The sequence below is a fragment of the Pongo abelii genome, chromosome 14, assembly GCF_028885655.2.
Source record: "Pongo abelii isolate AG06213 chromosome 14, NHGRI_mPonAbe1-v2.0_pri, whole genome shotgun sequence".
Lineage (NCBI taxonomy): Eukaryota > Metazoa > Chordata > Mammalia > Primates > Hominidae > Pongo > Pongo abelii.
The window spans coordinates 103,949,845-103,974,242 of NC_071999.2; the positions used below are offsets into that span (position 1 = coordinate 103,949,845).

Consider the following 24,398-nt stretch of genomic DNA (forward strand, 5'->3'; position numbering starts at 1 on the left):
GCTAAGAATAGCAAAATTGGGGACAGTTTTAACTTGCTGTATGTTCATCCCCTGTTCCTAAGCTTATCAGAAGCCTTGGAAAATAATAGTCCACATTCCCAGGGCTAGAGAGAGCAGAAAGTATCTAGAATTCTTTCAGAGCCTCATTCAGACCTGTGTGGTAGGTCCTTAGCACCCCCCTGGAAAGACTTGCCTTTATTTAACATAACTTGGAACACACAGTGCTAAACAATCACAGAGAAGAGGAAATCTATGCAGACATTGGAATGTTTATTCCTTCCTTTCAGAAGACAGGTAGTACAGGATTAGATACAGCATTTGCCAAAAACACTTAGAGACAATTATTTTAATGTCACTACTGTCTGGGATGATAGATAGCAGTTGAGGCAAACAATAGACTAAACAAAATAAATAAAAGGAAAAACTGAAGAATAAGATATTCACAATACCTTTGAAAATCTCCAACATATTTCTAGGAATGTAGAAGTCCACATGCATGTAAAGCGCTGTGTGTGTGCTCCAGGAAGACCTGAGAAGTTATGAAGTTCTTATCTCTGGCTGACCTTGAGGTTCTTTCAAGAAATGAAGGCTAAGGTAGAGTTGTAACCTGCCTGGCTGAGCACTGAAGGTTGTTCCAACACATACGCAGGCCCCTTCAGCAAAGCCTGGGAGATTTTCTTGTTTCAGGCATTTAAGGAAATCTGTTCAATCATTAGCTAACCACAAAAATAAGGGAATAGAGATGTGAGTGGCCACAAATGATGAATACAGGCTTTACAAAATTAGTTCAGAAAAGTCACCGAACACATGCCTACTACTATAACAAGTAGCAACAACAAAAGAACTTGGGAAGGTAGAAAAATCTGATTTCTAGAGTTAATACATAATATTTAAAATGTCCATTTTTCAACAACAACAAAAAAAACTAAGAGACATGCAAGGAAACAAGAAAGTATGCCTCATATACAAGGGGGAGGAAAGAAATTGTTTCTTTTAAAAACTCCCTGAGGAAGCTCAGAAATGGGACATGGTAGACAAAGACTTCAAATCAGCTATTTTTAGAAGAGCTAAAGGAAACCATGTCTAAAGAACTAAAGGAAAGTGTATGAGTCAGGGTTCTCCAGAGAAACAAAACCAATGGGCTATATAGAGATATATAAAAGGAGATTTATTATGGGATTCTGCATGATTATGGAAGCCAAGAAATTCTATGATCTGCCATCTATAAGCTAGAGAGCCAGAAAAACTGGTGGGGTAATTCAGTCTGAGGCCAAAGGCCTCAGAACAAGGTGGGTGGGCCAGGGGTGTAAGTTCCAGACTTACAAGGCTGCAGGGGGGCTGCAGGGGAAGTGGTGTAAGTCCCAGAGTCCCAAGGCTGGAGAACTAGAAGTTCTAATGTCCAAGGACAGAAGAAGATGGATGTTCTGGCTCATGAAAAGAAAGAGACCGCAAATTTACCCTTCCTCTGCCTTTTTGTTCCATTCATAACCTCAACAGACTGGTTAATGCTTAACCACATTAGTGGGGGTGATCTTCTTTACTCACTCAGTCTACTGATTCAAATGTTAATCTCTTCCAGAAATGCCATCACAGAAAAACCTAAAAATATTTACCAGCTATCTGGGCATCCCTTAGCCCAGTCAAGTTGACACATAAAATCAACCATCACAGAGAAAAGAAAATCTGTGGAGAAGTTGGAAAGTTTATACACTGGTAGTGGAAATGTAAAATAGTACAGCTGTGATGGGAAATGGTTTGGAAGTAACTCAAAATGTTAAACATAGAGTTACCATATGATCCAGCAAATGCATTGCTAGGCATATCCCCAAAAGCATTAAAACAAAATTATTTAAACAAAATTTGTACATGAACAGCACTATTCACAATAGCCAAAAGGTGAAAACAACCCAGATGTCTATCAACCAATGACTAGATCAACAAAATGTACATCCATGCAATAGAATGTTATTTGACCATAAAAATGAAGTACTGACTCATGTTATAACATAGGTAAACGTTGAAAACATTATATACTAAGTGAAAGAAGCCAAACAAAAAAGCCCACATATTTTTTATTCCACTTATGTTCAGAATAGGCAACACCATAGAGATAGAAAGTAGACTAGTGGTTGCCAGGAAGTGGGGAGATGGGGAATTGGGAGTGACTGTTAATAGGTACAGGATTTCCATTAGGTGAAATAATATTGCGGAGTTAAATAGTGGTGATGTTTGCACAACTTTTTTAATACAAAAATCCACTGAATTGTACACTTTAATGTGGTGAATTTTATGTAAAATTTTATGTTACGTTAAGCTTTTAAAAGTAGAGTGAGATTTGAAACAGTAAGAAAGGGATTCTGATCATGTGGGGAAGTTGGTGGTGGGGTGCAGTTTCCAAGTAATTATATTTGAACAGAAATTTGAGGGTTCAGTATGAGTTATCCAGGTGAAATGGAGGAGAGCATTTCAAAGAGCACCTGCATAGGCAGCACATCCCAGGAAAGTGGTGTAAACATCCAAGAAATACTAGAGAGACTGGAGGACTAAGCATGAGAAGATGAGGCTGGGAGACTGAGTCCCTGTCATTCAGGACCTTCTAGTTTGGAGCTTCCCAGCTGTGCAGTGAGGCATGCTTATGACCATGGCTGCATTATAGGTGAACTGTCACCATAGATTCCATCATCTTTGGAGGCAGCATAAGCCCCCAGGCTGGTTGCCTCTGAACATACACAACCTTATTCATTTTCTTGTGAAATCATACACATATTTTCATTTTCTATGTGTGCTAACATGTAAAAAATACTGGGAAGTTTGAACCTAGATATTATATAAAGGATACTGATGGAATACCATTGACATGTGACTTTATTTAAGCACAGGTATTCCATTAAAGCAATTGCCTTTTTGAAAGATTACCTCTACTGCAGTGTGGAGTAGTGATAGAATAGTGAGGAGATCAATTAGGCAGCTGTGTCAGCAAGGTATTACAATAGCTTGAAATGTGCAGATGGAGAAGTATAGGTGTATTTGAAAGACAACTAGGAGAAAAACTAACTTACCAATGGACTGGGAACAGATTCAAGATCAAGCAGCATGGATATCTTACAGGTTCTCAGCAACATCCCTGAATACACAATAGGGGATTCTCTCAGAAGAACACTGGAGGAGGGATACATTTTAGAGAAAGATTATGAGCTTGGTTTTGGGCATTTTCAATTTGAGTTGATGGTAAGATATTAATGGTAGATGTCTGCAAGCAGTTGGATATATGGATCTGGATTTAGAGATAGAAATTTAGATTTCATAGGTATGTTAAAGGTTATTTAATTCTTGGCTGCAGATGATGTCACCTAGAAAGACATTATAGACTGAAGAAAATGGTCTTAACAGCAATATTTATAGTGCAGTTACAATAAAGTAAGTGAAAGATACTAAGAAGGACAGGCTTTAGAAGCAGAAGGAAACATGAAGAGGTTTTAACATGGAAATTAAGAAGAAAAACATGTCTCTAAAGGAAGATGCAATAAACAGCAACAAACGTTGCTGACTATGTGGTGATGACTGAAAATTCCCCATAGGATGTAAAAAACTGGAGATTGTGTTTGTAAAATAAAGTAAGTGAAAAGCTAGATGGAGTGAATGGGGAAGGCATTGGGAAATGAATAAAGAGATCTCTTTCAAGAAGTTTTGGCTATGATAGGGGAGCAAGAAATAGCTCATAGCTGGAAAAGATAGTGGGGGAGAAACTTCAGCATGATTCAGTAGAGAGGATGTGGTTTGCCATGGGACAGAGTTGGCTAAAAGGGTCGGGAAAATAAGCCCAGGTAAACAGAACTAATCTAGAACACACTGTCTGGAAGGTAAGATCGAGGATCTGGGAGACAAGATATTTAATAAAAGAAGCACTAGCCATCAGAGTTGATGGGCAGAAGCCATTTGTTCTGCTTGCAGTTTACTGCAGGTTTCATCAAAAAGCCACACAGCAGGCACCATCCAGGGGACAGGTAGTCCTGGGGTCAAAGGTGAATGTGATCCTTAATTTAGCAATGTAGAAAGGCTAAGATAACCAAACATTATGGAAGTGGCACCTTTGCAAAAGAAAGGAGGCCCAGGGTGAAAAAAAAAACTGAATAAATGGACAGAAGAATACAGTATTAGTCAGGGTTCCCTAGAGGGACAGAATTAATGGAATAGATATACATATATAAAGGGGAGTTTATTAAGTATTAACTCACACAATCACAAGGTCCCCCAATAGGCCACCTGCAGGCTGAGGAGCAAGGAGAGTCAGTCCGAGTTCCAAAACTGAAAAACTAGGAGTCTGATGTTCGAGGGCAGGAAGCATCCAGCACGGGAGACACATATAGGCTAGGATGCTAGGCCAGTCTCTCTTTTCACATTTTTCTGCCTGCTTATATTCTAGCTGTGGTGGCAGCTGATTAGATTGTGCCCACCTAGATTAAGGGTAGGTCTGTCTTTTCCATGCCACTGACTCAAATGTTAATCTCCTTTGGCGACACTCTCACAGACACACCCAGGAACAATACTTCATATTCTTCAATCCAATCAAGTTGACACTCAGTATCAACCATCACACATCCACCCCTTGTCAACTTGAACACACACACATCTCCTTAGATTATACATAATCTTCAAATAAAGACAATAATAAGAACATAATTACACCTAAGATAATACAACTATTCTTCATACAACCAGAAACCCACCAATCCCCAACCCAAATGTCATTACATGAAGTTAACAATTTTTAAATGCTGATGTGAAGTCAATAAATCTAATGTCACATAATAAAGGAAAATGAAATAAAATAAATATATTTTCTTTGTACAAGTGTGTACATGCACAAACATGTTTTTTACAAAAGAAGGAGGAAATACTCATAACAACGACAGGCCTCGTTTCTGTCATCATGTCGTCATAGTGATGACTACCTTCTTCTACTGCCCATTCTATTTTCCCTTTGCCTTCAACAAGCACCTCAGTAGGTCATGGTTTTTTCCTGGTGGAGTGACCCATACCTTCGTTCCTGAAGGGTTTGGGTCATTTGTAGTCCTGTCTGGATTAGGCTGTTGTAGTTTCCCATTGACCTTAATTACCGGGCATGGTAGTACTAAGAAACGCCCTAATGGATCTCCTATATTCCATGCCTACTCTTCCTTACCTCCATTGTGGAGTAGTAGGCTAATTTCATCTTGATAGTCCAGGTCAATCACCCCAGCCAACACTGTAACTCCCTTCTTAGCCTGTTGACTTAAAGGTAGGAGGAGCCCAAAGTGTCTAAGTTGCAATCTTAACTTCCAGTTTAATAGAATCATTGTTGTGTCTCCTGGTGGCAGCATTTCTCCCTCTGGAACCAAGGCCTCTAGGCCAGTAGAACATAATGTTATGGGAACAGGAAGCAAAAATTTTGCTAATGGATCATTAGGGGTGATGGTGAGTGGTGCCCCTTCCACTTCCACCCTTGATTTCAGGACCCATGAAACAGTACCATATATTGGACACTGATTCAGAGCATACATGGCCTTCTGGAGAACTTTGCCCCAGCCCTGCAAAGAATTGTCACCTAGTTGGCACTGTAATTGTGACTGCAAAAGGCCATTCCACCATTCTATTAATACAGCTGCTTCAGAACGATGGGGAACATGGTAAGACCAGTGAATTTCATGAGAATGAGCCCAACGCAGCAATTTTTTAGCTGGAAAGTGAGTGCCTTGGTCAGAGGCAATGCTGTGTGGAATACCATGACGGTGGATAAGGCATTCTGTGAGTCCACAGATGGTAGTCTTGGCAGAAGCATTGTGTGCAGGATATGCAAACCTCTAGCCCAGTGAGGACAAACCTCTGCCCTTTCCATGGTGGAAGAAGTCTAGTATAATCAACCTGCCATCAGGTAGCTGGCTGATCACCCCAAGGAATGGTGTCATATTGAGGGCAAGTATTGGTCACTGCTGCTGGCAAATTGCACACTAAGCAGTGGCCATAGCCAAGTCAGCCTTGGTGAGTGGAAGTCCATGTTGCTGAGCCCATGTGTAACCTCCATCCCTGTCACCATGGTCAATGACGGGGTGGCTGGGGAAAGAGGCTGAGTGGTGTCCACAGAACGGGTCTTCCTATCCACTTGATTATTAAAATCCTCCTCTGCGGAGGTCACTCATTGGTGAACATTCATATGGGATACAAATACCTTCACAGTTTTCGACCATTCAGAGAGGTCCATCCACATACCTCTTCCCCAAATTTCTCTGTCACCAATTCTCCAATCATGCTTCTTCCAAGTCCCTGACCATCCAGCCAAACCATTGGCTACAGCCCGTGAATCAGTATATAATCACACATCTGGACATTTCTCCTTCCATGCAGAGTGCACAACCAGGAGCACTGCTCAAAGTTATGCCCACTGGGAAGAGTTCCCTTCACCGCTGTCCTTCAGAGATGTCCTGGAAAGGGGCTCTAGTACTACAGCGGTCCACTTTCAGGTGGTACCTGCATATCGTGCAGAGCTATCTGTGAACCAGATCCCAGTCTTCTCTTCCTGTCAACTGATCATAGGGAAGTCCCCATGAGGCCATTGGTGCAGGCTTGGGGAGAGAAGGAAGGGTGACAGGAGTAGAGACTATGGGCATTTGAGCCACTTCCCCATGTAACTTACTTGTGTGTTCAAGACCTGCTCACACCCAATCATGTATATGCCACTTCCATTTGATGATGGAATGCTACTGTGCATGACCCACTTTATGGCTAGATGGGTCAGAAAGCACCCAGTTCATGATAGGCAGTTCAGATCACATGGTGACTTGATAACCTGTAGTCAAGTATTCAGTTTCCACGAAAGCCCAGTAACAGCCCAAGAGCTGTCTCTCAAAAGGAGAGTAATTATCTGCAGAAGATGGCAGGGCCTTGCGCCAAAATCCTAGAGGCCTCTGTTGTGATTCACCTATGGGGCCCTGCCAAAGGCTCCAAACAGCATCTCTATCTGCCACTGAAACCTCAAGCACCATTGGATCTGCTGGGTCATATGGCCCAAGTGGCAGAGCAGATGCACAGTGGCCTGGACCTATTGCAGAGCCTTTTCCTGTTCTGGACCCCACTCAAAACTGGCAGACTTTCAGGTCACTCAATAAATGGGTGAGTAACACACCCAAAAGAGCAATGTGTTGCCTCCAAAATTCAAATAGGCCCGCTAGGCATTGTGCCTCCCTCTTGGTTGTTTCCTGGACAGGTCCCACACCACTGGACCCCTAGAAATTTTACTAGGGTAGAAGGTCCCTGAGTTTTAGTCGAACATATTTCCCACCCTCTGGCATGCGAATGTCTCACCAAGAAGTCCAGTGTGTTTGCTGTTGCTTGCTCACTGGATCCAATCACATAATGTCATCAATGTAATGGGCCAGTGTGATATCTTCTGGAAGTAAAAAGCAATCATGGTCTCTCCAAATAAGATTATGACACAAAGCCGGAGAGTTGATATACCCCTGAGGTATGACACTGAAGGTATATTGCTGGCCTTGCCAGCTGAAGACAAATTGCTTCTGGTGGGCCTTATGGACAGGAATGGAGAAAAAGGCATTTACCAAGTCAGTGACTGTATACCAGGTAGCAGGAGATGTGTTAATTTGTTCAAGCAATGAAACCACATCTTGTATAGAAGCTGCAATTGGAGTCACCACTTGCTTAAGTTTATGATAATCCACTGTCATTCTCCAAGATCCATCTGTCTTCTACACAGGCCAAATGGGAGAGTTGAATGGTGATGTGGTGGGAATCACCACCCCTTCACCTTTCAAGTCGTTGATGATGGCACTAATCTCTGCAATCCCTCCACGGTTGCGATATTGTTTTTGATTTACTATTTTTCTAGGTAGAGGCATCTCTAATGGCTTCCATTTGGCCTTTCTCACCATAATAGCCTTCACCCTACCAGTCAGGGAGCCAATGTGGGGGTTCTGCCAGCTGCTAAGTATGTCTATGTCAATTATGTATCTGGTACTAGGGAAATGACCACAGAATGTGTCTGGGGACCCACTGTACCCACTGTAAATCAGACCTGAGCTAAAATTCCATTAATTACCTGACCTCCATAAGCCCCTACTTTAACTGGAGGACCACAATGCCATTTTGGGTCCCCTGGAATCAACGTCAGCTCAGAGCCAGTGTCCAGTAGTCCCCACAATGTCTGATCATTTCCCTTTCCCCAATGCACAGTTACCCTGGTAAAAGGCATTGGTAACTGGAGGTCTCCTTGGGGAAGGATGGGAGAAAGATTCGCTGCATAAATTGTCAGTAATGTAGTGGGGTCCTTCCTCAAGGGGACCTGGCCTCCCGCTTCATTCAAGGGATTCTGGGTCTGTAAACTGGCTCAAGTCTGGAAATTGATTGAGGGGCCGTGATTAGCTGTTTTTATCATTCAGATTAGTCTTTTGTCCATTTAACCTAGAAGTTTTCTGGTTGTATAAATTAAGTAGGAATGCAGTAGGCTTTCTATCAACTTTATTTCTAGGAATGCCGTGATTAATTTGCCAATGCCAGAGTTCTACACAAGTCAGACTCTTCTGATTGCCACTTTGCTGTCCATTCTGATAGTTATGTCCACCTTGCCTTTGACGGTTGAGTGCCACCATTTGCCACCTCAGGATCCACCTATTTACACTGTATTTAAATTTTGTAGTTGAGTGACTGGGGTTCTGTTAGATCTGACATACAGAGAAGAGCAATTACAGGGCTCTTCAAAGACGCAGGTACTGCCCTCAAATCTATTTCACATGGCTTTGGTCAAGGGTATATCTTCTGGTGCCCCCGAGGTGGGATGAGTAGGTCTAAATGACTAATACACTTGACCATCCTAATTTTCATAAGCCTTTAAATCCCTTCCTTTACATTAAACCAAGGGAGATCAGGCATTTCCAGCTTGCTCACAGTGGGCCATCTTTTAATCCATAGTTCAACTAACTAAGCAAATAAACTATTAGAACATTTTTTAACTCCCTGAGCTGGCACCACTAAATGCAGAGTCCCTACTTGTGGGCCCAGATCAATAAATTCAACCTGAGCCAACTCTATGTTCCTTCCATCCCACACCCTTAATATCCATTCCCATGCCTGTTATCCAGATTTCTGTTTATATAAATTAGAAAACACAGAATTCTTTTCAAATATAGTGCACCTCCTGATGGGCCACACTCTCAACCTCGCCTCTAGGAACACGCCAGGACTTGAGTCTAGTTATAGGTCTAGAAGCAAACAGGGGTGTGGGGTGGCAACTGAGGAGAGTCAACATTACCTTGCCTGGCAACTGCCTCAGGGGATGCCATCATTGTTGCCTCAGGCAGTGCAGGGTTTATCTCCTCAGACAAAGGTGAAAAACCTGATGGCAGCATGGGTCAGGGAGGGGATGTTGCCACTACTGGGAATGGGGAAGCTGTTTCTTCTGACAAAAAAGGTTCATCAGAGTTTACAAACTCAGTGTCCCCAGTTTCATCAGGGTCCTCCCATACATCCCCATTCCAAGTTGCAGGGTCCCATTCTTTTCCAATCAATGCCCTCACTTTAACATTAGACACCTAGTGAGGCTGTATATGCACCTTTCATTGCAGGTCAGCCACTCACATGATAAGAACTTGTGTCTGCTTTTCCACGATTTCAGCTCTTTCTCTACAGGAGATAAGAGTCTCACCCAGGGCAATCTTAGCAGATTTGAGGTTCACCACCTGCTTCTCAAGCTGGGAGACAGAATCCCTGAGTTCATCATTTTCTTTTATCACTTTGTCCACTGAACTTAGGAGCAAACAACCAGCTTCATTACGTTCCTTGATTCTCCACATATGGTCAAAGGTATAATGTATAGAGTTACTAAACTCCTTGCCTCTCATGAGCAATGAATCAAAAGTGTCAAATGCATATATTTTGCATAACTCTCTAAATGGTCCATGCCAAGGACTATCAGTGTTCTCCATACTATTAGAAGTAAAGTCCGTAGCATTTGGGGGTCTAATCATATTAAGCAGGCAACTCCAGAAACCCTGAAACCAATGAAAGAACTCCATCCTTAATATTCTGTTCCTCTAGAACCACTCCTGGTACCAAAATCTGTTCTCTAGAGGGTTCTCTAGAGGGACAGAACTAATGAAATAGATATTTATATAAAGGGGAGTTTATTAGTATTAACTCACATGATCACAAGGTCCCACAATAGGTCATTTGCAGGCTGAGCAGCAAGGAGAGCCAGTCCGAGTTCCAAAATTGAAGAACTAGGAGTCTGATGTTTGAGGGCAGGAAGGACCCAGCATGGGACAAAGATGTAGACTGGGAGGCTAGGCCAGTCTGTCTTTTCACATTTTTCTGCCTGCTTATATTCTAGCTGTACTGGCAGCTGATTAGATAGTACCCACCCAGATTAAGGATGGGTCTGCCCTTCCCAGCCCATTGATTCAAATGTTATTCTCCTTTGGCAACACCCTCACAGACACACCTAGGATCAATTCTTTGTATCCTTCAATCCAATCAAATTGACACTCAGTATTAACTATCACAAACACTAACCTAGTATTTAAATTATTCAGTCCTAAGATGAGATCAAGGAATTTTAAGACAATCAAATTCTGAAATCTATGTTACTGTAAATAGATTTCTAAGATTTTATTATGTAGAACAGGTCCCTATCACACTGTGGCATCTAAAAAGTTACCAAGTCTCAATTTTGTATCAGGCACCTGACTAAGAGCTGGGTATATTTTGATAAACCAATCAGAAATGGCCTCTTATTTAGTGGAATTTACATTGCAGTAGAAAATAACAGACAAGCACAAATAAATACCAACAGAGGTAAGTGCTCTAAAGAATAAAAGAAAATCTTAGGAAACAATATAGAGGAAATCCTTTAGAACAAGTAGTCAGGGAAGCCTCTTGTGAGGTAATAACATTTAACTGAAACATGAAGTATGAATAAGAGTTAACTCAGTAAAGAGAAGAGGAATGAGTATCCCAGAATTAGGGAACAGCACAATCCAAGTGAAAATAAGTATTCTCACCAGCAATGCAGGGAACTCATTTGTGGTCCCTCTACATGACCCACCATGTGAAATCAGCAAGAAATTTCATTTATTTTTCTTTCTCCATCTTCAATCTCAAGCTTTCCTCAGACAGTCCATATCATCTTTGGGAGGGAGGGGGTTCAACTTTTTTTTCAATTGTTTTGGGGAACAGGTGGTTTTTTGTTACATGGATAAGTTCTTTTGTGGTAATTTCTGAGATTTTGGTGCACCTGTCACCTGAGCAGTGTACACTGTACCCAATGTGTAGTCTTTTATCCTTCACCTCCCTCCCCGAGTTGCCAAAGTCCATTATATTATTCTTATGCCTTTGCATCCTCATAGCTTAGCTCCTAGTTATGAGTAAGAACATAGGATGTTTGGTTTTCCATTGCTGAGTTACTTCACTTAGAATAATTGTGTCCAACTCCATCTAGGTTGCTGTGAATACCATTATTATTTCATTCCTTTTATGGCTAAGTGGTATTCCATGGTGTATATATATCACATTTTCTTTATCCACTTATTGGTCAATGGCCATTTAGGCTGGTTCCATATTTTTGCAATTGCAAATTGTGCTGTTATAAACATGCATGTGTAAGTGTCTTTTTCATATAATGACTTATTTTCCTCTAGGTAGATACCCAGTAGTGGGATTGCTGGATAAAATTGTAGTTCTACTTTTAGTTCTTTAAGACATCTCCATACTCTTTTCCACAGTGATTATGCTAGTTTACATTCCCACAAGCAGTGTAAGAGTTTTCCCTTTTCACCATATCCACACCAACGTCTATTATTTTTTGATTTCTTAATTATGGTCATTCTTGCAGGAGTAAGGTGGTACCTCATTGTGGTTTTAATTTGCATTTCCCTGATAATTAGTGATGTTGAGCATTTTTTAACGTTTGTTGGCCATTTGTATACCTTCTTTTGAGAATTGTCTATTCATGTCTTTTGCCCACTTTGATGGGGCTATTTGTTTTTTTCTTGCTCATTTGTTTGAGTTCCTTGTAGATTCTGGATATTAGTCCTCTGTCAGATGCAGAGTTTACAAATATTTTCTCCCACTCTGTGGGTTGTCTGTTTACTCTACTGGTTATTTATTTTGCTGTGCAGAAGCTTTTCAGTTTAATTATGTCCCATGTATTTATTTTTGTTTTTGTTGCATTTGCTTTTGGGTTGTTGGTCATTAAGTCTTCACCTAAGCCAACATCTAGAAGAGGTTTACTGATGTTATTGTCTAGATTTTTATGGTTTCAAGTCTTAGATTTAAGTCTTTGATACATCTGGAGTTGATTTTTGTATAAGGTGAGGATTCAAAATCCAGTTTCATCCTTCTGCATGCAGCTTGCCAATTATCCCAGCACCATTTTTTGAACAGGGTGTCTTTTCCCCACTTTATGTTTTTGTTTGCTTTGTTGAAGGTCAGTTGGCTGTAAGTATTTGGCTGTATTTCCAGGTTCTGTATTCTGTTCCAGTGGTCTGTGTGCCTATTTTTATACCAGTACCATGCTGTTTTGGTAACTATAGCCTTGTAGTATAGTTTGAAGTCAGGTAATGTGATGCTTCCAGATTTGTTCTTTCTGCCTAGTCTTGCTTCAGCTATGTGGTGTCTTTTTTGGTTCCATATGAATTTTAGGATTTTTTTTCCTAGCTTTGTGAAGAATGATGATGGTACTTTGATGGGAATTACATTGAACCTGTAGATTTCTTTTGGCAGTATGGTCATTTCACAATATTGATTCTACCCATCCATAAGCATGGGGTGTGTTTCCATTTGTCTGTGTTGTCAATGATTTCTTTCAGCAGTTTTGTAATTTTCCTTGTAGAGATATTTCACCTTGATTAGATATATTCCTAAGTATTTAAAAAAATTTTTTTGCAGCTGTTGTAGAAGGGATTGAGTTCTTGATTTGTTTCTCAGATTGGTCATTGTTGGTGTATAGCAATCCTACTGATTTGTATACATTAACTTTGTATCCTGAAACTTCACTGAATTCATTTATCAGATCGAGGAGCTTTTTAGATGAGTCTTTAGGGTTTTCTAGGTATACAATCATATCATCAGCAAGCAGCAACAGTTTGACTTCCTCTTTACTGATTTGGATGCCCTTTCTTTGTCTTGTCTGATTGCTCTAGCTAGGACTTTTGGTACTATGTTAACCAGAAGTTGTGAAAGTGGACATTCTTGTCTTGTTCCAGTTCTCAGGAGGAATGCTTTCAACTTTCCCCATTCAGTATAATATTGCCTGTGGTTTTGTCATAGTTGGCTTTTATTACCTTGAGGTATGTCCCTTCTATGCCAATTTTCCTGAGGGTTTTCATCATAAAGGGACGAGGGATTTTGTCAAATGCTTTTTCTGCATTTTTCTATTGAGATGATCATATGATTTTTGTTTTTATTTCTGTTTAAGTGATGTATCACATTTATTGACTTGCATATGTTAAACCATCCCTGCATCCCTAGTATGAAATCCACTTGATCATGGTGTATTATCTTTTTGATACGATGTTGGATTCAGTTGGCTAGTATTTTGTTGAGGATTTTTACATCTATGTTCATCAGGGATATTGGTCTGTAGTTTTCTTTTTTTTTTTTTTGTTATGTCCTTTTCTGGTTTTAGAATTAGGGTGATATTGGCTTCAGAGAATGATTTAGGAAGGATTTCCTCTTTCTCCATCTTTTGGAATAGTTTCAGTAAGATTGGTACCAATCCTTTGAATGTCTAATAGAATTTAGCTGTGAATCCATCTGGTCCTCGACTTTTTTTGTTGGCAATTTTTTATTACTGTTCAATCTCACTACTTGTTTTTGGTCTGTTCACAGTTTCTATGTCTTCCTGATTTAATCTGGGAGGATTGTATATTTCAAGGAATATATTCAGGAATAAATCTGTCTCCTCTAGATTTTCTAGTTTGTGTACATAGGGTGTTCATTGTAGCCTTGAATGATCTTCTGTATTTCTGTGGTATCATTTGTAATATCTCTCGTTTCATTTCTAATTGAGCTTATTTGGATCTTCTTTCTTCTTTTCTTTGTTAATCTCACTAATGGTCTATCAATTTTGTTTATCTTTTCAAAGAACCACCTTTTTGTTTCATTTATCTTTTGTAATTTTTTGTTTCAATTTCATTTAGTTCTGTTCTGATATTTGTTATTTCTTGTCTTCTGCTGAGTTTGGGTTTGGTTTCTTCTTGTCTGTCTAGTTCCTTGAGGTGTGACCTTAGATTGTCTATTTGTGCTCTTTCAGACTATTTGATGTAGGCATTTAATGCTATGACCTTTCCTCTTAGCACAGCTTTTGCTGTATCACAGAGGTTTTGATAAATTTTGTCAGTATTATTGTTCAGCTCAAAGAATTTTTAATTTCCATCTTGATTTCACTTTTGACCCAAAGATTATTCAAGGACAGATTATTGAATTCTCATGTATCTGCTAGTTTTGAGTGTTCCTTTTGTGGTTAATTTCCCATTTTATTCCACTGTGGTCTGAGAGGATACTTGACATAATTTCAGTTTTTTTAAATTGACTGAAACTTGTTTTGTGACCTATCATATGGTCTACTTGGAAAATGTTCCATGCGCTGAAGAAAACAATGTACCAAGAAACCAGTTGCTTGGTAGAATGTCTTGTAAATATCTGTTAATTCCATTTGATGTAGGGTATAGTTTAAGTCCATTGTTTTCTTGTTGATGTCATGATGCCTTGTCTAGTGCTGTCAGTGGAGTATTGAAGTCCCCCACTATTATTGTGTTGCTGTCTATCTCATTTCTTAGGTCTAGTAGTAATTGTTTTATAAATTTGAGAACTTCAGTGTTAGGTGCATATATATTTAGGATTATGATATTTTCCTGTTAGACTATTCCTTTTATCATGCCCCTCTTTGTCTTTTTTTAGACAATACATATCATCTTACCAATGATTTTTAAAGAGCAAGAACAAGAAGACCAGAATATATCTGATTGCAGCATGCTCAGTCATAATTGCAATAGTCACAATGATCACAATTCTACCTGCAGAGATTTTTTCTTTTATTTGATTTTAGTCTACCATATTTTAAACACAGATGGCCTGGGATTTTAAGACCAGAACCTGTTTTCTATGTATGAGCCCAAGTGTTAGACTGTTTGTGGCCCACATGCTCACAGTGTAGTTACCTGATGGACAGGGGTAAACCTTCTTCTTAAGGTGAGACAGCCCACAGGTAGGGTCACCTCCACAACCACCTTATGCAACTCTGATCATGCTCCCAACTCATTCCACAATCTGGCCTTTGGGGTAGGAGTAATACAAGATAAAATTTGGAGTTAGGAAGAGGGTAGATAGGAAAATGAGAAGATGAAAAATGGGTCAGGGAAGGGAGGAGGAAAGAAAAGGGCAGGGGAGGGAATATTCCAGGGAAAATTGTACCTACTCACAATGGGAGGGAAGAAATATTTAAATAAGCAATAGCCAAATTTTTCTCTGTTCTTTATTCCCTCTCCCAAGTATACATTTATTCACCTGGGCCCAAAATACACAAACTGCTATTTTAGAATAGCCTATAAAAAGAGTTTTCTGCCAAATTCAAAAACACTGTGCCCATGATCTAGGTTAGACCATGTATCTGTGTATATTAATATTTTTATTTTGCCATTTTCAATAACACAAGCCCCAAGACACAATATCTTTTGTACTCCTTCAGAAGTGCATTGGCATATTCTGCCTTTCTAACATGTCTTAAACACTACCAGAAACTAGATGAGGTTGATTTATTTGAGTCTCTGACTGTGCAAGCTCCAAAGAGTCTTTAATGGAAACAATTTGACTTTGGGCTTACAGGGAAAGTGACAGGCTCAGTTCCATCCACTGGATTGTAAGTTCCTGTAGAAAATTCTCAGATATATTTTTGATCAGCATCTGCTTTGACGTGATCTTTGCAGGAGTAAAGGAAAAGGAAAAGGAATGGAGCGAGGTTGGGAGGGTAAAAGGGAGAGAGAAAAGGAAGAAGGGAGGGTGTAAGGGAAGTCTTGACAAGAAGGTTGATGGCGCACATTGGAGATGAGGATGACGCATGGCCAGCTATGGTTTTGACATCAATCAATAGATTATCATTGGCCCGTTTGTGACAGCTGCTCTATTTACACTGCACCCCCACTCCTTAGCCCACACAGAGCCCAGTGTAATGTTCTGAATGGTGGCTCATTATTTAACCACCCTCCAGGCACAGCACTCAATGAGACACTGTTCCAGCTCTCTCAGAGTTTCTCCTCCAAAGGAAAGAGAAATGAACATTGATACCAGCCCAAAAAACACACACAGTTCTATTGAACACACAAATATAAATTCATACAAGCTCAAATGCTCTTGCTTTTCTGCTGTCATCTCTACTTCTCATTATTGAGCCAGCACTGGAGAATTAGAAAAGGGTCTCCATCCCTCTGGATGGACAAGCTCCACAGCCTTGGGAGTCTACACAACTGTTTATGGTGGACCTATTAATTATAGACATTCTACACATCTAGAATCCAAGAGAAGAGAATTTAGGGTTTATTCTAGATGCTGAAGAGTATGTATGGTAATATCCTTGGATACCTTTTCTGTTATTTTACAAGAAAAAAAAGGAGGGAGGGCTAGAAACTGAACATTCCTTTGTATTTTTAAAAAAAAAAATGCTATTGAAGGTTCTCAATGTTAAAAGAATTTTTTGTTAATATTTTAAGTGCCTGTCTAGGCACCTATGTTTGCTAATGGATATTTCTACTTAATCCAAATGACAGAGTTCTGCATACCTCATAAAGAAAAGTCATTCTATTTTGATGCTGTATTTACTAACTCAGAAACCTGACATTTCTGGAGGAGCTGTGCCAAGTAATTTCATGATGATAAATTTTATAAGACAAAATACTCTTTTCTACAGAGCTCAAGTGTAATTTAAAAGGAAGATAAACAGTTCCAACATTTAATGTGTAAACAAATGTGGCAGAATAATTTATTGAGATATTAATTTTTGATCTTTTGGTCTTGCTCCTGTAGGAGTCTGAAAAAATAGAAAAGTGTTGTCATTTGCCTAGGCAAGAATGTGGGCATGTTATGAGTCCAAATTCCTTCTATTATTTACAGTGTCTCATTTTAAGGCCTGAAAGCAAAGCTGCCAAGCAACCCTCAAAGAGAGAGCTACAGCTACAGAGCATAAGATAACAAAGGCCTGTCCTAGAGCAGGGCTGGGTCAGGGGAGGATGGAAGGAGAAGTTCCCCAGGATATCATAAGGGATGGAGTTGGGGTGAATCTATAAGTGGCAGGGATCCGTGTACCAAATGCACACAGAATTCCAAGAGATATAGAGGGACCAGGAATATCTGAAAAAAGTAGTCTTCAGGTTTCCCTAAACAGCTTCATATGGACTACCTTGGTCATGAGTAACCAATGTTGCAATCTCACTCCCACCCCCACTGTTACCCTCAGCCATGAGAACCTGAAACTATTCTTGGTCTAGGTATCACTCCCCAGCGGTATGTTTTGCTGAACAATCTTGAGTTTAATTATAATATTGGCCACAAATTCTTTGCATCTCTTCCCATAAAGAGATGGAGTTGATATTCTTCCTTCTTTTGAAACTGGCCTTGGCATATGACTTGCTTTGGCCCATGGGACACAAGTGGAAACTTGAACAGTGCTTGCTTATTTTGATCTCTTCGTTTTTTGCTGCTTCTGGAACACAGTCCCCCAGTAGTCTGGGATAGCTGAGTCATACTGGACAGACATAGCCCTATTGCCCGCACCACCAGGGCCAATAACCAGACATGTGAGTGAGGCCTGGGACTGACAAACCCCCAGGTGACCCATCCTGCTGTGGGTTGAATGTTTGTGTTCCTCCAAAATTCACATGTTGAAACCTAATCTCCAATGTGATTATATCAAGAGATGGGGCCTTTAGATTAAGTCATGGGAGCGGAGCCTTCATGAATGGAATCAGTGCCCTTATAAATGAGGCCCCACAGAGCTTACAAGCCCCTTCCACCATGTGAAGACACAAAAAGAAATTACCATTTATGAGTAACAGGCCCTCACCAGACACCACATATGCCAGAGCTCTGACCTTGGACTTAGCCTCCAAAATTGTGAGAAATAAATTTCTGTTGTTTATAAGCCACCCAGTTTGTGGTATTTTTGTTATAGCAGCCCAAATGAACTAAGACAGAGATTGGTACTGAGGAGTGGGGGTATTGCTACAACAAATATCCAAAAATGTGGAAGTGGCTTTGGAGCTGGTTAAGGGGTAGAGACTGAAAGAATTTTGAAACGTATGCTAGAAAACAATAGAGAAAAATATTTGAAATAAAGGAATTTTTTTTAATTAAAAAAAAAAAGAAAAAAGAAAAAGCCTACGTTGCCCCAAAGATACCTTAAACGGAGGTTCTGATGAGAGCTCAAAAGAAGAGGAAGATATAGAGAAAGCCTCAATCTTCTTAGAGAATATCTAAATGTTCATGAGCAAAAAAAATTCATAGAAATACGGACAGTAAAGGCCATTCTGATGAGGTTTCAGATGTAAATAGGTAACATAATATTGGAAACTCATAATATTGGAAGCTCAGCTTTGTTATTAGTGACAAAGAACTTGGCTGAATTGTGTTTGTGCCCTTGTGTTTCATGGAAGATAAATTTTGTGAACAATGAAATTGGACATTTGGCTGAGGAAATGTCTAAGCCAAGTATTGAAGGAGTAGCATGGCTTCTATTGAGTGCTTATGGTGAAATGAAAGAAGAGAAAAACAATAAAGTCAATTTCATAATCAAAAAGAAAGCAGAACTTAATGATTTGGAAAATCCTCAGCCTATCTCTACAGGGTAAAAGGAGAAAACGTGCTCTGGAGAGAACACTAAGGTTGTGGCCAGGCAATCTTTTGATAAAGAGATGAGTATGAATTACCCAGGGGATGTTTATCAAAACGATGGAAGCATGACCTCTGGGCATTTTGGAGATTATCAGTGCTGCCCTCCATGACCTGCCAAGAGTGACAAAATGTAGGGGACAGAACAATGTCAAAAGAGGGGCCCTGAGCTTCTACAGAGCCTCGCTCAGTGCTTGCTCAAGTTTGCTTGCTTAATGCTTTCACCACCTCAAGTCTCTGCTCCCCAGATTCTGGTGTCATGCTCTTTGGCAGCCTCAGGTGTGGCTCAAGGGGGCCAAGGTGTGATTCAGGACACAGTGGCTGCCCCTCTAAAGGGCATAGGCAGTAAAACTTGGCAGCCACCACACAGTGCCATCTCCGTAGATGTGCAGAGTGCATGAGCTGTGGGGACATGGTTGCCTCCACCTAGATTTCAAAGGATGCCCTGAAGAGCCTTTGGGCCCCATTAGGGAACCACAACAGAGAGCCCCCAAAAGGGCAATGCCTAGTAGAGCCATGAAAGTAGGGCCACCCATAGCCTTGGATGCTCAACAGCTGCCTGGCAATGCTGCAGAGGCTGGACCCCTGCCCCACTGGGGCTGAGAGGCAAAACATTGAATCAAAGATGACTTTGGAGTCCTAAGCTTTAATGCTATTTGCCTTGTTAGGTTTTAGACTCACTTGGGACCTGTCATCCCTTCCTTCTTTCCTGTTTCTCCCTTTTGAAATGGGAATGTCTGTCCTATGCCTCTCCTACTATTGTATTTTGGAAGTGAATAATGTGTTTGACTTCACAGGTTCACAGGTTCACAGGTTCACAGACAAATTGGAGAACAATTTGTCTCAGAATGAATAGTACTTTGAGCTTCACCTATATCTGATATAGGTGACATTTAAATAAGACTTTGGACTTAAACTTTAAAGTTGATGCTAGAACAAGTTAAGACTTTGGGGGCTACTGGAATAGAATGAATGTATTTTGCATGCAAGAAGGACATTGTTTTAAGTGGTCTAGGAGTGGAATGTTAGAATGCTTGTGTTCCCCAAACTAATATGCTGAAATCTAGTCCCCAGTGCAATAGTATTAGAAGGTCGGGCCTTTAGGGAGTAATTAAGTCATGGGGGGGACCTAATGGGTCATGAGTGAAATTCATGCCATTATAAGAGAAGCCTCAGAGAACTCTCTTGCCCCTTCCACCATGAGAAGATGCAGCAAAAAAAGTCTCCATCTATCATCTAGAGAGTGAGACTTCACCAGATGCCGTATATGCTGGTGCCTTCATCATGGACTTTCCAGCCTCTAGAACTGTAGGAAACAAATTTCTGTTGTTTATAAGTCACCTCATCCGTGGCATTGTTATAATCACCTGAACAGATTAAGACACATACCGAGGTGACCCAGCTGTGCAGCCACATGAGAGAGGTCAGACAAGACCAGTGGAAGAACCATCCTGCTGAACACAGGCCACACTGACAATCCATGGAATCATGAGCTAAGCTAGGGCATGGTCTCTTATGCAGCAATAACTGATTCAGAGTTTTAGCAAGAGAATGGTGTAGGTACCCTTCTACTCCAATAGCAACACGTAACTCATGCTAAGTCCCTCCTACAATAACTGCTACCACAGAAGCAATGCAAAAGCCCAAGTTCCAAATTAGCCAGGGCCCTCTTCTAAGTTAACAGCTTTTTCAAGTCACGACATGCTTTTGAGCACAGGTTTTCCTTCCAGAAAGCCAGGTCAGAGCACGCATCAGTGCTGACACCTTCAGACTCAAAACCACTGTCCCCCCTTCCTCCCTTCTCACTCTGGCCTGGCTTCATCCCATTGGCCCTATCAATTTCCAAGACTTTCCTGAAAATGGGCCTTGAACAGAACACATCTGGTTAACCCCAATAGCTTTCTCTTAATTCTGAGTCTTAGGATTTTATGAGCTGACATGTGTTCCCTAATATTTATATGTTGGCATCCCAACCTCTGGCACCTTGGAATGTAGCCTTATTAGGAAACAGGGTCATTGCAGATATAATTAGTTAAGATGACGTCATACTATAGTAGGTGGGCCCCTAATCCAATATGACTGGTGTCCTCATAAAAAGGGGAAATGTGGGCACATGCACACAGGAAGAACACCATGTGAAGATAAAGAGATCAGGATCACGCTCCTATAAGCCAAGGAATGCCAAAGATTGCCAGCAAACCAATAAAAACTAGGTGAGAGGCATGGAACAGATTCTTCCATAGCACCTTCAGAGATAGGATGGCCCTGCCAACACCTTGATATTGGACTTCTAGCCTCCAGAACTATAAGACAATAAGTTTCTTTTGTTTAAGACGCCTAGTTTGTAGTACTTTGTTATAGCAGCCCTAGCAAACTAATACACAGAAAGAAGGTTTTAGGGGTCTGTTTTTTACCAGCCAAGAGACCCTGAATTATTTATACAAATTACTAGTCTCTTTCCCAGCTCCCTGGTCTGCTAAGCTATGTAAAATAAAAGGCCCTGTCAAACACTTTCCCCAGGTCAATGCCTATGGACTAGCCATGGACATAAGTTATTTTATTTTTTTAAAGTAATTCTACTAAAGGTCTCCTATATACAAGGAAATAATGTCATAAATTTTCTTAAATTTTACAGCAACAAATAGATGTCACTTTACATATACTATCAATTTAGGTATATACATTACAAGTTTGCTTTGTTTAACTACAGATTCTTTCATCCTGGAAACCTTGGAGGAACAAATCTTAATGGCATTTAATGATGCCAAATTTGAATGCCTCATCTGATAAATCAGAATTTTTCTGAGCAAATTATTTGTTTCAGCATTTGCTTATACTATGCACATATGGATATCTGAAATACATCCCTATGAAACAAGAAAAAATATAAATGGATTAATTAAGGAGTTGACTCAAGAAGTTAGAAAAAGTAACAAAGTAAGCCAAGGGAAAGTAGAACAAATAAAAACATAAATTAATACATTAAAAAAGAAATCTCATATAATTGATAAGTACACATGAGCTATTATTTTCTTAAGAAAAAATGAAGCTATATTTAGCCTTTTTTTCAAGGAGAAAGAAGAAAGAAAAAATAGTAATGGCAAAGAGAAGAGTACCACAGATCCAAAATAAAGACTTAAGAGTCTTAACTCTGTCTATAGCTCTGTAAATACATTTGAAAATATGAGTAAAATGAGTACTTCTTCTTGAGAAAATTAAAATTACCAAACTTGATATCATAACAGAAATCTTGTCCTCACAGATCTGTATCCTTAGAAGAAATTAAAATCTTTTGTCAAATGATCTCTTCCTGACAAAAAGGTGTCAGTCCTAAAACTTTCCAATGTGAATTCTCACAATCTTCCAGATTTGAATTCCAATACCATGTACACTTTTTCAGAGACTACAGGAAGCAGGAACATTGCTGACTCATCTTTTGAAAAGCAAAAAGAAGACTTTCACTTCTGCCCATAGTGGAGTAATAAATAGAAAACAAAGTCACCCTCTCACCTGAACAAAAACAAGAAAAACAAAGCAAGAAAATACGTAAAACAATAGCTTTGAAGACACCGGACATCAGGCAATGAAGGAAGGTGATCCCTGGGAGTCGGGCAGTCAATAAAATGAGCCCTGTGGTCACCTAGCTTACTTTCTCCAGAGTTTCCAGGCTCTAGCAAGGGGTGACCCAGATGGAGAAGGCCATGGACTCCCTGAATTGAGGAGATAATGCGGAGAGCCCAGGGAGACCCAGGCATTTAGATTTTGTAGGAGTGAACAGTGGACTGGAGGAGTATAGAAAGAAATTGCATTTTTTTTTTTGAGGTGAGGTCTCACTTTGTCACCTAGGCTGGAGTGCAGTGGCATGATCATGGCTTACTGCAGCCTCTACCTCCCAGGCTCAAGCAAAGGTACATTTTTTCCTCTGAATCACCTTTGCACTATTGTTGCAGATAATTGTCCACATATGCATGGATCTATTTCTGGACTTTCTATTCTACTTCTTTAATGTGCCTATCTTTGCACTAATACTACACTGTCTTATTATAATTTTATAACTCTTGAATCAGGTAGTGTTATCCCCCATCTTTGTTTTGTGTTAAAGTTGTTCTGCCTATTTGGAGTCCCTTGAACTTGTAAAAATTTTAGAATCTGGTTGTATATGTCTACAAAAATTAATGCTGTGATTTGTTTGGAATTGTGTTGAATCTAGAGATCAATTTAAGAACTGACATCATAGTGACATTGATTCTTCTGACCTATAAACATATTTATCTGGGTCTTCTTTGATTTTTCTCAGAACATGTTACAGTTTTCAATATACAGGTATTACATATATTTTGTCAGATTTCTCTCTCAGTCGTTAACATTTAGGTGCTAATTTGTTTTATAGTTCAGTTTTGGATTGTTCATTCCTAGTTTACAGAAATAAAATTAATTTTTAAGTATTGATCTTGTACCATACAACTTTCTTAAACTTATTTATTAGTTCTAGTTGCTTTTTGTAGATTGCATCTGATTTTCTATTTAACTGATTATGTCATTTGCAAATAAAGACAGTTTCACAATCTGGGTGCCTTTCCTTTTTCTTGCCTCATTGTGCTGTCCGTAGACCTCCAGAATAATGCTGGATAGAAGTGATGAAAGCAGACATTCACCTTCTCCTGACCTTAAGGACAAACAATAAGTCTTTCACTATCACAAATGTTAGCTGTTGGTTTTTCTTAGATTTCCTTTATCATGTTGAGGAATCTCCTTTCTATTTCCAGTTTGCTGGAAGTTCACATCAGGAATGGGTATTAGATTTTGTTAAGTGTTTTTGTACGCCTACTGAGATGACCAAAGGGTTTGTCTTTGTTAGGAAAGGCAGTCTCCTACATGTAGTTTTTTGACCCCTATTTGACTGTGTAAGAATGGGCCCTGGGCCTGGAACACTTTCTTACCAAAGTATGGAGAGTCTTCACAGCCTGTGCTGAGCTTGTTGCCTTGTGTGGGAGTATCTTTCCCTATTTCAGACCCAGTATGTGCTTTTATTTTTGCTTAAGTGTGTGTATCACATGGTACTTGGCTAATCCCACTGTTATATCTCTGTTCTCTGCAGGGAGGGGTCAGGGTCCTTCTGCTGCAGTACAAAAGGCATGTGTGCAGGCCAGCTGCCAGGAGATGCCCACTGGCCGTGGAGACTGACACCAACTACTGAAACTGATCTTGCTCTGTCTCTTCTTGTGTGAATAAAGCATTGTTCCATCCAGTGCTTGACTGAATTGAATTTTCTTTGGTGGCTCCAATACCAAGAGGCAGTGGGCAGAAGTGCTCAGACTTCTAGTCCTGATAATAGGCAACAGATATCACCTGCTCAACAGACTAATTTTTTTGTTAATATGGTGAGATACACTGGATGATTTCAAGTGTTAAACCAACCTTGCATTCCTGGGATAAACTCCACTTGGATAAACCCTTTTTGTGTATTGCTGAATTTT

General features: G+C 40.0%; 1 long non-coding RNA gene across 1 annotated transcript in view; it reads left to right on the forward strand.

Annotated features, from left to right (window-relative positions):
* The window catches only part of LOC129049585 (uncharacterized), a 34,599-nt gene extending 10,431 nt beyond the window's left edge, over positions 1-24,168 (forward strand). The window contains exon 3 of the long non-coding RNA XR_008512798.1: positions 24,020-24,168. This is a non-coding gene — a long non-coding RNA (uncharacterized LOC129049585). The remainder of the gene's footprint in view (positions 1-24,019) is intronic.
* The last annotated feature ends 230 nt before the right edge of the window (positions 24,169-24,398 follow it).